Below are 17,402 nucleotides of genomic sequence, written 5' to 3' on the forward strand. Positions count from 1 at the left end.
ATAGGGCTCCCACCTTCAGGCGGTGTTCAACATCACCGTTTGTTTAAATGGTTCTTCCCTTTTTCTCGCCCTTCATGTACCGCTTGGTTGTGGTTGGCATTGGCGGTGCGTCTAGGTTTTTTCGGTTCACTTCAGTCCGTAACACTAAGACTTCAGGTACCGACATGGCGGGCGTTTTTCTCCAAGACATTGTACGCTTTCCTGCCGGTTACGAGGAGCTATCTTCGCAGAGTTTAGGTTGGTACGGCGGATCGTGTTTCTTTGGTCTTTGCTGTCCGAGCATTAAAACAGCAAATATGAAGCCTCCTGTCATGCTATAAAATTCTGGATTATACTAGCTTTAGTGTAACTATAATCTTAATTTTATTAATGACAGGAGGCAAATATTTCCCTCACAGTTTCTCCCTCCCCTTGTTGTTTGTTGGTTTGACTGACTTGTTGTTTATTCACCTGGTGTCCTGGGCTAGGTGGTTATCTGGGGGAGTTGGGGTTTATCTGGGATGTGGTACCGTCAGTTTTTTATGATGGGGTTGGGTTTTTTTCACTATCTGGGATATTACACTGTCAGTATTTACGATGGGGATTCATGTTTTCTCAGTAAATTTAATTCGCTAGTTAGTGTTTTCGACTCTGTTTATCTCATTTCAGTTTAATGGTTTGGCTACAGTTGTTAGATCTGACTACTCTACAGGATAAAGGTAAAGGCTTCACCCACTGGTTCCACGGTTTCAATTTCGGATGGCATTCATCGTTATGTTATGTTTGTTTCTCCTGTTATTGTATTTGTGGTGTATTGTTTATGTACTTTATTTGTCACAGCGTGAAACAGGGAAATAGTTAGTTGGGAGACGCCTTTTATAGATTCCTGATTTTTTTTGTCTCTGGTGTTTTTATCTCTATGTTAATGTGCTGCTGTGGAGTTCTAGTAAAGAGAGACTTAAGCAAATATTTGCCTCTTGTCATTAATAAAATTAGGATTATAGTTACACTTAAACTAGTATAATCTACAATTATGCCTCTACATATAAGTAGTCAACACATTTGCTAGCATTTAGACAGCTTACCTGGGGTCTGCTCAGTGCTGGTTTGTTCCTTCATTAGGAACTGAAAGCTGATTAGCTGAGAGTGTTATCTAATTACTCTCTGTCAATGAGCTAAGCCCTGCACTGGCAGGTACTCAGAGCAAAGAGTTTATAGACAATATAGAGGAGCTGAATGATTCCCAGTTGTTACCCAGACAAATTGACAAACCATTCATGGCCCCATAATCACTAGAGCAGGTTCTAATGCCTATGGCATTAGGAGCATTCTTTTAAGTGATATAGGCAGATTTAGTGGCTATTGAAGTTTTAAGTGACCCATTTTGGAAGAGGTCACTCCAAGAAGTTTGGAGTGCCCCTTTCATAATTTTAGCCCTCTGTAAAGTGAGAAAGGTGACTAGAAAATGAAATTAGCTGCATACCCCTTTATTTATTTGTTTGTTTATTTAAACAATTTTCCTACATGCATCAACGAGCAGACAACTTTTTCTTCTTTAGTTGTTAGCATACATCAGAATAAAAAACACGTTCCAAGAAAAAGTGTGTATTGATCAATACAGCAACTGGGATCAGCTGAGAGATACAAAAGAGAAATTCTGCCATGAAGAAGAAGTTGGCATTTTTTATACTTAGTAAAGAACCCTGACCTCACATATGTTTCCAAATAAGGTTAGTGGCTTTACAGCACACAAGTTACAGTGTTTTTAAGGAATATAAAAGTGAGGTTCAAGAATTCAGACTCTTTATCTCTTTGTATCTATTCTGTGATCGCAGTAGCAAACAATATGTGATTGAAGTGACCTGTGCGAATAAAGGCGCTTAAAATACAATACAAACATGCAATATTAAATAGCAGCTACAACACTGTAATGTGGCTCTTTCCAATCCACCAGAAATTTAGAGTGTAGGTTGGAGAATTAGGAAGGGGGTGATGAAAATCAGTCCACTTCTAAAAAACTCCCTGAATGGAGTGCTAAAACATACTTACCCCTTAGTACAGGGGTATCAGATGTCCCAAATAGAAGTAGAGTGTATAAAAACAAAAAGATAAAAATATAATAGTGAAGTGTATTGAGGCTGGTTTGAAAATCCTTAATTAATAAAAAATGGAACTCACAAGTGTAGAGCCAAGTAAAGGACTGGCTCAAATCTCAAACGTTGTGGTGTGCACGGGGAGACACCATCCCTCTTTCTATTTTCTTTCTTCAAATCCTAAGAAAGGAATAAAGGGAAGATATCTATCTAGTGTAGTATATTAAACCAGGATTTGGATACAAGTAAACATCAGATGGTATAGTGCTCACCTTTTGTGGAGCCAATTTCTGGAAACCTTAGAAAAATATATGAGGGAAAAAATTACTCCCAGAGGTCTAAGGTTTGATAAGAGTCCATCATTTGATCAAAACGGGCAAGACTTTATGAAAGAATGGTCAGAAATTCTTGAAAGTTTTCCTTTGGCCTGATGAGTTTTATTATCTGTTACTACATTCACCGCCAAATAGATGAAGCCGCCGTTTAGTCAATAATCCCCTTTTCCAATAATGCAGGTTCTGCACGGCCGACCGCCAAACTCCCAAATGGAGTTTAAGGGAACGCAGTAACTCCCGACCATAAAATCAGCCGAACTCCTTTCACGGCTAAAATAAACAAAATGCGCTTTCCAAGTAATAATTCCCCCCACAAATGAGACCAAGCTCCGTCTTGAGGGTCAAACAGGATTCTGCTTCAATGAGGGCTACCTGCTCGGTATTTATGCAGGTCTCCCACAAGGTGGACACTCCCCTAGGGTACCTTGTGGAAGACTGTAACACATATAGGACAGTAGCCAATCGCAGTGGCTTAAGTGTAAGCTCTCCCCATTTTACCCATAAATCCTTCCTCTCTATCCTGGAGATAATTGTGAAGAAACTCAATTATCTCCAAGGATAGAGGCAAATCGCCATTTTAAATACAAAATGAAAAATACATTAAAATACATAAATGAGGAAATACTGAATAAATATGGTTCGTGTAACATATCCCCAGATTGCCTGGATCTGAGTGCATATTTCTACCGAATAGCACTCAGATCCGATGTACACAGTTCAATCGCCATGGAGTCAAAGTCTCTCACAAGTCTTTCGGTATATGATTGACTCCATGGGACGGCTATCTGGGTGAAGTCCATACGTACGTTACAAAACTCCCGAACGGACCGGTGTTCGTATGCCTCGACGAAATAGAAGGCGGGCGGCAGCTTCCAGCGTTGTTCGGTAGATAAAGTGTCCGCTTTTAGTTCTATAGAATCGACACCGAACACTGCTGATCTTCCTCGTGTCCCAAAATGGCCGCCGCCTCATGGTCGGCATACGAACGATGACCACCCATACGGATGGAATGGAGAGGTGTCTGCGGTTAACCACAATGTTCTAATTGGGGCCAAGAGGTTAACCAGCAGCACACTCCTCTCCTGGGTGGCCGTCCGTTCGGTAGTTTCAATTGGTATTCCGGAACCACACGAACAGGGGCATACGAACAGGAAATCCAACGAAATAAAGGCAAACAGACGAACCAGCAATACTAGTCTGTACAGATGGATCTGTCACATTATCAAAAGGAAGAAAAATACCCTAAGTAAATTGAATGAGGACTTTAATAGAATACAGAATTTTATTATAAATAATACATCCTCAGAAGAGTACTCCGATATCACTAGAGAGATTCAATTAACTATTGAAAAAGTAGAGAAAAATGTGAAAGAAGTTAAGAAAAGAAAATATATTAGAGATAAAACCGATTATGCTAGGAATCAAGTGAGAATCTACCATAAAAGAGAGCAGACAAAATATACATACATTAGAAATCGAGAAAAAACACATAAAGGAGAATACCCTAATACAGCACGAAATAGAACACAGTCAAGACCATCTGTGAATACATTTAGACCTAGAACACCAAGCAAAGAAAAAAGGAAGGATCAACAATGGGATACAGTCAAATATAGACACAAAAAAGAACTCCAGAAAGCTCTAAAAAAAGACAATACCCAATACAAAGGGAAAAACAGAGGAATGATGTAGAACGGAAAATGAATGACATCTATACGCTGAATAGATTTGAACCTCTTAATAGATCACCTAGGGGGTGAGGATTTTTGGGAGACCCAAAATAGAGGGAGATACAAACATATGTAAGATATGTACAAGTCTCCAGGGAAAAGGATGAGGGCCCTAGAGGAAGGGGAAATAGAGGAGGAAAAGGTGTAGAAAGAAGGAAGGAGAAGCAATACAAAGTACAACAACGTGGCAGTTTCAACCTCACAGAAAGAGTACTCATGAAACTCCAGATACCTTTATTAAATATAGGCCTAAAATTTTCCCCTACTAAGACGCTTGACAAGTAAACATTTTTTATAGACTTGAACAAGTTTAAATGTAAACTATGTCTTAAGAAATTCTTTGCTAAACCAGCCATTAATGAATTCAATAATCATATTGAACATAGCCAATTTGTACATACTGAATTGAAGGACCCTTCACATTTTTTTCCAATGAATGAAATTTCTGAAGAAATTACTACATTTGAAAAAATGGTTATGCATGAGTTACATAATATTAAGAAAACACGCCAACAAGACTGGAACCTTAATCGAGCTGAGAAAGCAGCCTTGAAAGGATTTAGAGATGAAAATACCCTTGTAATTAAACCAGCCAATAAAGGGGGGTAGATGTCTTACTTGAGAAAAAAAAAGAATCCTACATCGAAGAATCCTTAAGGTTACTAGGAGACAAAAATAACTATGTGATATTGAATAAAGACCCAATGGTTGATTTTAGAAAAAGTTACATTGAATTGATTGATAAAGGAAAAACATTAGGAATTTTAAATAAGAAAGAATATATTTTTTTGAATGTTTTAAACCCCAGGACACCAGTATTTTATTATCTCCCGAAGGTCCATAAGAAACGCGAAAAAAACCCAGGACGTCCAATCGTCTCGGGGATAGGCTCCATCTCTAGTAAACTTTCACAATACGTAGACAAGTGTCTGCAACCAACGGTACAGAGATGTCCCAGCCACCTGAAAAACTCTCTTACTATTTTAAAAAAGATGTTGGATCCCTTTATACCATTATTTCACATGAGAAGGGCTGTTTGTAATATAAGTTGTTCCCCAAGCGCAGATAGATTTTATTTTGGAAGCTATTCAGTGGATTTTAGATCAGTTATTTTTGGTTTGAGGATAATTTTTACCTCCAGATTTGTGGGACGACGATGGGCACCAGATTCGCACCAAGTTATGCCAATTTGTTCATGTCCCTATGGGAACATCAGTACATCTATGGTGGACATGAATGGGTTGCGAATCTGGTGCTCTATCGCCGTTATATAGATTATATATTTTTTATATGGAGGGGGGGGGTGAAACCTCACTACAAGAGTTTCTTATCTTTTTAAACACCAATGATTGGGGCATTCAATTGTCAAGCAATTTTAGTAAGAGTAATGTAAATAGTTTGGAACCTAATATTTATGTGGACAAGGATCGAGTTAAAAGCAGGACATATTTTAAGCCAGTCGATGTAAATAGTTATGTGGAAGAGGGTAGTTGCCACTTTTATTCGTGGCTTAAGAATGTACCTAAATCCCAATTATTAAGCATTAAGCAAAATTGCACGGAGGAAGGAAATTTTAAACAGCAGTCTAAAAAAGTTTTAAGCGATTTTAGAGAGAAGGCATACAAGAGGAACTGCTTAACAAGGCACTAGAGGAAACTCTTTTAAAAGATCGAAGGAACTTTTAGCTTCAAAAATATCTAAGAATTATAATAATGAAAATCAATTCTCATTTATATGTGATTTTAATTGCAAACATAATTATGTCCAGAGAATTGTGAAAAATATTGGCCTATATTGAAAAAGGATGTGGTTTTAAATTCTATGTTCCCAGAAAATCCAAAAATAATTTATAGGGGAGTACCTAATTTAAAGAGTAAATTAGTCCACAGTCATCTTCCACAAAAAGAGACATCTAGGAAGCCATTTAAAGAAGAATGGGGATTTTATAGATGTGTGAATTGTAGGGCGTGTACTAATATGAAGAATAAGAAAAGACATATTAGTCATTTCACACACCCCAAAAATATAAAGGAAAAATTTCCCATAAAGCAATTGATCACCTGCCATTCGAAAAGAGTCATTTATGCAATCAATTGTACATGTGGTTTACTTTATATAGGGAGAACCACAAGAGCACTTCATGTAAGAATCCAAGAACACGTGCGTAATATAAAAATGGGGTTTGAAAAACATAGCCTCTCCCATCACTTTAAAATTAAACATAATAAAGATCCAACACAATTCACGTTTCTAGGGATACAGAAGATAGAAACCAATTGGAGGGGAGAAGAACTCATCACTGCGATGGAAAAGGCAGAGATGAGATGGATTTTCAACTGTAACTCTCTCCTCCCCTATGGGCTAAATAGCGATTTTGAGTTATGTCATTTTTTTTTAACTTTTTTAATTTATAAAAAAAATATTTTAGGTATTCACAATATTCTTTTTTATATATTTTTTTTCCTGTATATATCAATATTACTTTTGACTATTAACATCTTTTAAGATAATCCAGAATATACTCCATATAAGTTTATCACTATTTAAGTCTCTAGACATTATGTCAGTATACCGCTTTAAATTCACAAGTCTTTATTTCACATAAGATGTGCTGACTTAATCTTGCTCTTGTTTTGTTTACCTGAATAACTGTTGTATGTAAGAATCTGCTCATTTTTTAACTGTATTTTATTATTGTTTTAATGTCATCACGAGTTATATTAGAACTATAGACTGCAGGCGTAAAGACATTTACCCGAGGGTATTTGTCAGTTTGAATGATGGCGGTACCCGTACCGGAAGTGACACGTGGATAAGACGTCACTTCCGGTCGTGGATACAATCAGCCGGAACAGCTGTATAAGAAACACCTAAGAAATGGAAGGCCCTGATTGGACAACAAGCAATGGAGGTAACCAATTGGACACCAGTTCAGGGTTTAAAAAGGAGGATGGGATGAAGATGAGATTTACTTTGATTGAGAAAGCCAGAGGAGAGGGCGAAATGCGTCTTGGCGGAGTCACCCAGCACCTTAAGGACATTGATTTTATTTGTTTTGTATTTTTATGTTGTAAACATTTTTACTATTATAATTTAATAAATCTGATCTTCGGGATCGTAATTAGTCCATTGTGCTGTCATCTTCATCCGCCGTAAAGAAGGTATACCCCCCTTTAGTGGGTAATAAGCTGTTCCAACCTGAGCCAGGTATCCAGAAATTGGCTCCACAAAAGGTGAGCACTATACCATCTGATGTTTACTTGCATCCAAATCCTGGTTTAATATACTACACTAGATAGATATATTCCCTTTATTCATTTCTGAGCATTTGAAGAAAGAAAATAGAAAGAGGGACGGTGTCTCCCCGTGCACACCACAGCGTTTGAGATTTGAGCCAGTCCTTTACTTGGCTCTACACTTGTGAGTTCCATTTTTTATTACTTAAGGATTTTCACACCAGCCTCAATATACTTCACTATTATATTTTTATATTTTTGTTTTTATACACTCTACTTCTTTTTGGACATCTGATACCCCTGTACTAAGGGGTAAGTACATTTTAGCGCTTCAGTAGCAAACAATATGCCTGGCAAAATCAGGTCACTAGAGAACTCAATGTCATCAGAGTACACTGATACAGCATCAGTCTTGACAAAGTAATCATAATGGGGTACAATTAAATTTCCATATGTTTTATTTTAGACAGGGGCATTTAGTGAAATTATTGAAACACTATGGCACTTTTAGATGCATAACCTTAGCACATCATGGCAATCCATTTTAGATGCATAAAATTGGTATACCGTGGCAATCAGTTGTAGATGAAAAAAATGGCACACTGTGGCAATTAGTTTAAGATGCATAAATTTGGCACATCATGGCCATCTTTTTTAGATGCATAAAATTGGCATATCACAGTAGTTTTAGAGGTTTAAATTTGATGTATCATGGCAGTTTTAGAGGCATAATTTGGCATACCACTGCAGTTTTATATACTCATACAGTACAGCCCTTACCTTTGCTAAACAGTCCTACTTTTCTTTTCTCATTAATTCATGCTCTCGCAATCTAGGCATCTCTTTAATACTTTTAACTATCTTCTTCGCCCTGCTGTGGCCACCCCACAAACTAATCTTTCAGCTGATAGCTTTGCATGTTACTTTACTGACAAGATTAAACAGTTAAGGATTGCTACTGAACAGGAGGTGACTGGGCTTCTCCTCTCCTCTCGTCCCACCACCTGTCCGCTTGATCCAGTATCTTCCAGAGCTCTCACCCCTTGTCTTGTACCATCCTTAACACACATCCTAAACTGTTCTGGTGTTGTTCTTGCTCCCCTTAAGCATTCTAAAAAAGCCATCCCTAGACCCGTCTTCCACTTCCAACTATCGTCCCATATCCCTGCTTCCTTTCTCCTCAAAGCTTCAAGAAAGACTTCTATACTCGTATGACTCACTTCCTAAATTCCAACTCCCTCCTCGATCTTCTTTAATCTGGCTTTTACCCCCTCCATTCTACTGAGACTGCTCTTATTAAAGTTACAAATGACCTAATCACAGCCAAATGCAAAGGCCACTACTCCATACTAATTCTTCTTGACCTCTCTGCTGCCTTTGACACTGTTGATCATGGCCTTCTTCTTCTAACTCTTCAATATCTTGGTCTCTGTGACACAGCCCTCTCATGGTTCTCCTCCTACCACTTTCAGCGCTCCTTTAGTGTCTCTTTATCCAACAGCACCTCCTCTCCTCATCCTGTCTCAGTCCGAGTCCCTCAAGGTTCAGTTCTTGGTACCCTTTGGTCTCTCTCCATACTGCCTCTCTTGGCAAACTCATTAATTCATTTGGATTCCACTACCACCTGTAGGCTGACGACACCCAGACCTCTCCCCCGCTGTCCTACAACGTGTCACTAATTGCCTTTCTTCTATCTCTGATTGGATGTCCTCCCAATTTCTGAAACCGAATCTCTCTAAAACTGAGTTTCTTATTTTTCCTCCTCATAACACTGATCCTCCTCCTTCACTCTCTCTGCAGGTTGACGGTACCTGCCTCATCCCATCCTTTCAAGCTCGCTGTCTTGGTGTCACTTTTGATTCTGGCCTCACCTTTGCACCTCATGTCCAGTCTGTTGCTAAAACCTGTCGATTCCAACTTAAAAACATTGCCCGCATATGCCCCTTTCTTATGCAAGATGCTGCCAAGGTGCTTGTTCATGCTCTAGTAATCCCCTGCATCGATTACTGTAATTCTCTCCTAATTGGTCTCCCCCTACAATCTGTGCTGAATGCTAGTGCCACGCTGATCTTTCTCTTCTGTCGCTCCTCCCATACCTCACCCCTCTGTCGATTGTTACACTGACTTCCTGTACCCTACAGGTGTCAATTTAAAATACTAACCCTTACCTATAAAGCTCTAACCAACTCTAGTCCCTTTTACATTTCTTCACTGATTCATAGGTATACCCCATCTTGGTCTCTCCACTCTACTGGTGACCGTTCTGCTGCTCGCACCCTTACTGCAAACTCACGCTTGCAAGACTTCTCATGGGTGCCTCCTTTCCTCTGGAACAGCCTGCCTACCCCTGTCAGACCCCTAGTTTTCAATCCTTTAAGAAGTCCCTCAAAACCCATCTTTTCAGGAATGCTTATGGCCTCCAAGAGTAACTTCTATCTCTCAAACCTTCCTCTCGCTCTCTCCTATAGGGCGACACTCCACTCTCACTTCCGATTCTGCTACTTTCCCACCATGTCTATTTACTTTCTCTCTCAATACCCTTCCTATGGTGTTTTTATACCTCACCTCCTCTGCTACTCTGTAAGCTCGTTTGAGCAGGGTCCTCAACTACCTATTGTTCCTGTTACATTTTCTTATTGTCTCATTTGGTAAATTTCCCTTTTATTGTAAAGTGCTGCGGAATAAGCTGGCGCTATATAAATACTACTACTACTAATAATAATAATTATAATAATATCTTATCTATATCTATACATATCTATATTTGGTATCCTTCCTTCCCTTGCCCACCTCAATGCAGTTCTGCTGCAGCATGGGAGATACACAAAAGGACCTAACTGACTCAACACACAATGTTCAGTAGTCTTTGTCCTACTTATTATCAGTGCTATTTTATTTACCCATCACTGTGCATTGAATATATTATTTATTTTTCTACTATAAATGTATAAAATAATCTATATAAGTAAAATAAAATATACACAAAAATGTAGCTTTGTGGTTAGTAATTAATAATATTATATCTATATCATGAAAATCATTTCTAAATATATTGATTTTACTAATTAAAATAGTACAGTTCTTTAAAAGGGAAATATCAGGGGGCGGGGCCTGGACAACATGGCGGCTGGACGTGCATCGTGTGAGCTCCGAGCTCAATTATCATACTTAGTCTGATTACCACACGCCAGCCAGCCAAAACGCAGAAAAAACGCCATAAAACGAGACTCACCTGCTTCTGGACACAGCCAAGGAACCCCGGGTACACTGCTCGCGGGTGCACGGCACATAAGACGGAGCTCGTTGGAGTGAGGCCTAACACAGTCGCCGGACGGGTGGCGCGGCCGACCCCCCGTTCCGAGCACTGCTGGGACCTTCCAAGCTTGCCTTTCAGCCCTGTTTCCCCACCCTGGACCGGCGGGGGTTATCCCGGGCCACCCTAGCCTGTATCCTGCATAAAAGCAACTTAAACTACATCTACAACCAAGCAGACACACAAAATGGCGGCACAAAATACCCAGCGGGACTCAGACAGCGACCACCTACCATCAGGACCTCCGGTCTGCCCCTTACAGGGGAGGACTGGGACCCCTGGAGCCCCCATGTCCGTGGCAAGAGGATGCTGGCCTGCAGACCGGCCTGGGGCAGGATGGATGCTCATCAAAGCCACCAGAGCACTGCAGCCTCCTTAACCCCCAGTGCTCAGGACGCTCGTTTCCCGCCCTTGGGCATAGGCTGAACACCGGCTTGCTGCCTACAGCAGTGCCATCACTATGGGACAGACCACAATAGCAGATGCCACTGAAGGGACTCTTATATTTTACCCACAAATGCCAACCTGCCTGAGTTTTCCATAGGCACACTAACGACGGCTGCCAGATATTGATTTTTATGTCTGTTTTTCTCATTTATACTTGCTAGTTTAGTGTTTTACTCAGTCCTCTGATGTATATGCTCAAGTGCCATATAGATAAAGGGCCAGCGTTTTTTTACTTGTATAACTTGTGTAACCGGGGATAGGAACAGCTTGTTTCATGTTCAACTTCATGTTGCCTGAAGCGCAGACAAGTATGTGACCCTGAGAATACCTTACCTAATCCGTTGCCCATTAAGCTATAGGTTTGCAAAAAATATTGCGACTGTACCTGCTATATATGATGTATTACCCAACCTTCTTAGCATGTGATGCAAACGAATAATCGCAAACACATTCTGACTACTTACCTAGGCAGGAATATCAGCCCAGCTGGGCCCTTGTCAACATGGTTCCTACCCTCATGCATGTATGTAGCTGAAAAAATATGCCAGAGATGTTACCTTAAGATAAGAGACACATCCAGCTGTTTAGACCCTCTATTGTTCATCGCTTGAAATACCTTTAAACAAAAATTGTGCTAGATTTCCCATGTACCCATATGCTCAAATGTTGTAATGCGTTGGAGGAATGCCTTTGGGGTACCTCACGACCGTCTGTTATAAGCTTAAGCACTACAAAAATAAAGAATTTTAAAAAAAAAAGGGAAATATCAGTTTTTTTAAATTTAGGCAAATAAAAACATAACTAAAACCCTTTTTTAAATATGTATAAGAAAAAAAAAATATTGAAGCCAACTTGAAAAAAGACTGCTCAAGAGTCATCTTAATGCTTACAAAAATTAAATGTTCAAAAACGAAAAATTTGTTTTGGGTCTTAAAGGATTCCAAATCCTTTAAAAAACTGATAAGCAAAAGTATAGATTCTGGCATTATTGCAATGTAATATAACAATAAATTTCTCTTTAGAGATAAGAATGTAATTGCTATTTTATAAGGATGTGCATTGCTTATTGCTGCTGTCAATATTAAAACATTTAGTATTTATTTTATGCCCACTCATAAACAGTCAATCATTCATATTTACCACTCTTGTGAGATTGTTTTTCAGAGAAGAAGACAGGAGGGAAGAGATCATGGCCGCCATCAGGGCCTGACAATGTGCCCAGGCCCACATTCCCAGGGGCGGAACTTCTGCCGGTGCTGATGGTGCAGCTTTGGATGGCCCATGCACTTAGGACCCCTGATGGGTACTGCATAACAGGAGCCAAGTCAGGCACAGGGGCACTATAACAGCTTGACTGGGCCCCTGTGGTATCAGATGCTGGGAGGAAGTGACAGTTGATCACTTCCTCCCAGAGAGAGAAAGAGAAGCACAGGGGGGAGGAGGAGGCACAGCCCAGGCAGCATGAAGAGAGAAAAAGAAGGAATGAGTTGCTGCAGGGCACATCAGCTTCAGCCAGCAGCACCCCAAGCAAACCACTCTCCTGATGACAAAAGTTATGCTAACAGAAAGATGGCTGAAAAAATAAAACTTATGATGTGTATGTGTGCAAACGTGTGTTGCTTTAACTTGCTTTAACCGAAATGTTTGCTGCTTTAACTTTGTCCTCAAGTAGATTGTGGTAGCACCTGGGTGTGCACACCTATGATGGATGCACAGGGCTCTTGTTTGTTTTTTGTCTGTTAGAGCCTTAATGTGGGTAATGTGGCAATGCTCTGTGCATCATGCAGACTGGACTAGTGAGAGTGGGAGAGGGAAGCTGCTGGAAGCTGAAGATCATGTTGAAGGTGCCCCCTCTTCACTACACAGCCTGCACAATTCCACCAGATGACTAGGCAGTGTAATGTCCCCCGTCCCTTGCCACAGGTAAGAGGTATGAAAAGGTGAATACAATTAATAAATTAATAAAAAAACATTTTTTCCCCACTGAATGCAGCCCCTATCCTACCTCACATATATACACACATACTGCATCCCCTGCACACATCATCCACAACATACACTGCTTCCACTACACAAGCTGTACACACACGCAACATATACACATTGCATCCACTTTACACACACTGCATCCTTTACACAAACAATCTGCATCCTTGCGGGCGGACACAAGGGCAGGCACTGTGTGTAGGTTCACGGAGAGGGCCAGTGGGCGGACTTTAGGATGGGCCCTATGGGCCCAGACCTTGAGCTGTTTAAAGGGCCCCTTCATTTCTGATGGCATCCCTGGAAGAGATATATACACATTGAAAAAATGGTAGCTGAAACACTTCTGTGTCACATGGCAGAAGAATCTACATATCTCAGAAAAGGAATCTAGAATGTATGTACACCAAGCTGAGAGGCAACTACACTAGCCAGATCCACTCAAGATAGCCCATTCATAGAGTTGAAGTAATCTGGTATGTCTGTGTTTACTTTGCATAGTATGAGCATGTCAGATGATATACTTGTACTTGACATATTGGGGACATTTTTCTGGTGTCTCTAGAAGTTAAAGCTATTATGACAGAAGTTCAAATTTGGGACTGTCCCATCAAAAAGGTAGTGTAGACTTAGAGAAAAGAAAATAAACAGAAGAGGAATATCAAAAGCCTGTGCATACCTCCTAAATGGGAGGGCGGGGGGGGGGGGGGGGGGGTAACCCCTGACGTAGAAAATAAACAAACAAAAGAACAAAGAGGAGGATGCAACGCCTGGTGAAAAGAATGGAATACTAAAAGAGTAAAATAACCTTTGATAAAATACCTTTGATAAGACTTAGCTTTTACTAAATTAAATTAAAAAGGTGCTATGAGGACTCAAACAAGAACTGACCACAAGACATAACACATAGTACTATAGACAAAACATGACGAAAATACAAAACAACTATTAAAAATCAGCTGTGGCTGTTCCACTAGTGGCATGATTTGATGAGTACCACAGATAAATATTATCAGAATGTACCTCAAAATGATATACTTGGATCAATAACCTGTGATAGTGGTTGTGATAGATCACGTTCCCACCCACAGGGTGTAACTCAATAGTCTTTGTGAATCTTTATTTAGTAGACATGCACAAAGTTAGATCAAAATTTCTTGAGGTACACCATGGTACTGGAAATGTTTAGGCACATACCCTGTAATTGTGATCAAGTAAGATCACACCCCCCCCCAGCTCAGTAATCCTAAACAGTCCCAATAAAGCATTATTATATAGATTACACTATGTGTGTTTGGTATATAGTTGCTAGTAGGCTCACTCTGCTATAGTTAGTAAAATGATATCTGTTACAGAGATGGCTAGATGTGAATGTAACAATTATAATAGGTTACAAACACAGTTAGGAAATTTAGCTAAATCTCCTGGTGATATCGTGGAGCCAAACCTGGTATTTTGGGCTGGATAGGATGTAAAGAGATAAGGCGTAAAGAGGTTAGAAGAAGTGAATGTTTACTAGTTTAACATTTAGTGCTTAAAAAGAATTTAAGGACAGAGGAAGGGAAATGGGGAGGAAATATGAAAACAATGTCTTTCCCTATAGTGCCTTCGCGGGCACCCATTACCCTTTAACAAGTTCCTTAGCCAGAAAACCAAAATTTTTAACCCCAACCACCCCTCAGCAGAAATAGTGGCTAGATCCTCAATAGTAGAACAGGAAAATTGCCATGCCGGAATGTTAAAGAACTCAATCTCAAATGCCTGATAGCAATATTAAGAGATTTAAGTGAAACCGGCAAAGTCGCTAGCCCCTGACGTACATTTCGCTAGATCAGCTAGTCAGAGGGGAACCAGACCTCTAGTTTAGCTGGTTTATAAAGGGGGAGGCTTAGACCTAATTGGTGCTCGCATATTTGAATGCACCAATGGTTTTAATAATATATCAGGAAGTGTCTATCGGAGAAATTCCGGACTGACTTAAACGGGAATGGGAGATTTGAGAGTTTACAATGCTATAGAAAACCTGTAATGGATAATCAAAAAAGATAATTATTATTATTGTTGTTACATTAGGGAATGCATAAACATGATTGAAGCGTCGTCCAGGGAAGTGTGAATGAGTAATTCCATATTCACATTATATATACAGAGGAATAACAGTCAGATCGAACCCTATGTGTTAGGGTCATCTCATGTACTGAAAAGCTTCAGGAAAAATCATACTTTTCAAAAATTGACAGTATGTCTGATCTTGTCAAATGTTCATAATAGTGATGATAACTAATAGATCGTTAGTGTTTCATCGGGGAATGCCTGCACGTGATAGAAACCACGTCCAGAATAGTGTGAATGAGTGATTCTATATTTACATTATATATATAGAGGAATGACAGTCCGGATCAAAAGTTACATCTATGTGGTAGGGTGACCTCCTAAAAGGAAAGGAAGGAACTTATAACTGATAGATCATTTGTGTTTTGTATTAGTTAAAAAATATGGAAAGAAAGGGGGAAAAATCATGAGAACAATAATTAGAATGAATGGATTGCTACTCACGTGCTGAAAAAATATCCTCCCCTTTTGCCTTATTGTAATACATATTAGTCGATCGCATACTATGGCTGTGCGACCGTATGGCCAGAAGAATCACCTATTACGAGCAAGAGTCCATTTGAAACAGATAACTTGAAGATTTACAAAGAGAGAGAGAGATAAGTCTCCTGATAAATTGTGTGGTAATTGATTCTCCTGGGTTGGGTGATTGAGATTTATGAAACAGGATAATTCTTAAGTGTGAGAGAGAATCCCCTGTGTTAGGAGAACATGAGCTGTTTTGAATCCGGCTAGTAATAAGTGAAAATAATGGACTGAATGTAAAAAAATCAAAAATAATAAAATGGAAAAGGTATAGTTGCAAAAATTGCACACAACTGTATAATGCAAAATTAATCAATGGAAAAATATTGTGAAATAAATAAAAAAAGGTTTGTTGAATAAAATGAAATAAAATGCAATGTATGTGGTTATTGTTTTATCTGATTCCTTTAATTAAAATAACAAATGAAATGGAAATATATATAGTCTGTAAACGTATTATGGATACCAAAATTGTGACTGATGCAAAAAAGTGGTGATGGTTGATGATATAGTAATAAATGAAAGAAAGATATTGATAAATAAAGAATGAACCAACAATGTTATGATTATTTTCTAGATGGTAAACTATTCACTATAAGTATAGAAATCAACCACATCTTGATGAAGATAGCTGCACTGTTGATAATCTTTAAATGTGTGGTATCTTAAAAATGAGACTAAATATAAACTTGTGCTCGTGGAAATTTATTTAACCATGAATGAAAAGGGTGAAGTTGAACTCTGTGTTCAAACCACGCGGTGCCAGTGTTTGAAATATATGTATCCATCTTTATTCTTGTTTAAGTAATTTTAAATAAAATTCCCTTTTCTTGAATTCATAATGATCATTTGTAGCGCCTGAAACTTGAGATTGGAAACATCACTGTGTTGTTTTCTGATATGATTGGCAACAGGAGTCGTAATATTTAAATTGATCACTGTGTTTACATGCTGTAAAATCCTTCTCCTAAATTGTTGGTAGGTCTTTCCCATATACTGTATTCCACAGCTGCACGTTATTCCATAAAAAAACTTTTGTGGAAATATGGTTAATAAATTGATTGATAGGGAAACATTTGTTAGTCTGTGTACATTCAATGACTTTAGATGGCAATATAAAGTCACACGCCTTACAGTGCCCAAATTTGAAAATTCCCTTGGTTGCAGAGAACTAGGTTTTAGAAGTGGGGTCCAGTTCGAGGTGGCTATGTACTAGGATGTTGCATAAGTTTTTTGGTCGACTGGCTCAATGCTCGGAAAGTGGGAAACATGAGTCGCCAAGTCCTCATCATATGTTAACATTGGCCAATGGTTAGAGTAGATTTGCCCCACAGGATTCCATAGTCGATCATAGGTGTCTATGCAGCGTATTAGTTTTTTCTCTTGTTTTGGTCAACTTGTTCGTAAGCAATCTGCTCTGTCTTTGGAACGCTTTTTTAATGATTTAATTCGGATAACCAAGGGACTTGAACCGTTTCTTTAATTCTTGTGCCTCTCTTAAAAAAGGTGTCATCATTAGAGCAATTTCTTCGTGCACGAAGATATTGCCCAGATGGGATGCCCGCCTTCATCTTATGTGGGTGATGACTACACCAATTGAGCAAACTATTAGTCGAGGTTGTTTTCCTAAACACTTTGGTGTCCACTTT

Source organism: Pelobates fuscus, chromosome 5 (assembly GCF_036172605.1).
Source record: "Pelobates fuscus isolate aPelFus1 chromosome 5, aPelFus1.pri, whole genome shotgun sequence".
Taxonomy (NCBI): domain Eukaryota; kingdom Metazoa; phylum Chordata; class Amphibia; order Anura; family Pelobatidae; genus Pelobates; species Pelobates fuscus.